The 632-nt window shown below is 36.4% G+C and overlaps 1 protein-coding gene across 5 annotated transcripts in view; it reads left to right on the top strand.

The window, feature by feature from the left end:
* Positions 1–632, top strand: part of LOC106870969 (diacylglycerol kinase epsilon) — a 223298-nt gene that overhangs the window by 34051 nt on the left and 188615 nt on the right. The window lies entirely within an intron of this gene.

Genomic DNA, 632 nt, shown 5'->3' with positions numbered 1-632 from the left:
ATATTTATAAAATGGGGAAGGCCGGTTTGTGGGATTGTCGTTGGTTTCCTGTCCATAAAGGGTTTAGTTTTGGCGTATTGTCAGATCCTAAAATCCTGCTGGCCATGACCTCTTAAAAATATGGAGGTCATGGGCCAATAAGTTTTTGGGATCTGACGATACGCTATAAAGCTAAACCCATTATAGACGGGAAACCTAAGTTAATCCCATAAACCGGCCTTTCCCATTTTTAATATATACTGCTCTACATCTTAGATTGTGCTTCTTCTTTCGGACCTATGTAGGTCGGCTCCTGACCACTTGAATCTTAAATGACAAGTGGGAGGTCGAAGGGAAACCATCCATCATTGTTTGACAGGACAAGAAATTTCTTTCGTGCCTGTTTGGTCAGTGGTGGATCAGATGAGCAAGAATCCTTAGATTCGGTTTCAAATCTCAGCTCTTATAAAGGAAGTGTTAGTTTTTACAATTTGATACATTGAAACCTGTTATATTTTAAATCACATACTGTGACAGAAATATTAAACATTCTCTAAAATATTTTTTTGTGCCTTTTCCAACTTTACCTTTTTAACCATAATTTTTTTATTTGTATGAACTCTTAACTCCTCTTCAACAACTGTATATATATA

The sequence above is a fragment of the Octopus bimaculoides genome, chromosome 2, assembly GCF_001194135.2.
Source record: "Octopus bimaculoides isolate UCB-OBI-ISO-001 chromosome 2, ASM119413v2, whole genome shotgun sequence".
In the NCBI taxonomy this organism is placed as follows: Eukaryota; Metazoa; Mollusca; class Cephalopoda; order Octopoda; family Octopodidae; genus Octopus; species Octopus bimaculoides.
Note: the sequence above shows the minus strand (reverse complement) of the source record. Positions and strands in the feature narration are given on the sequence as shown.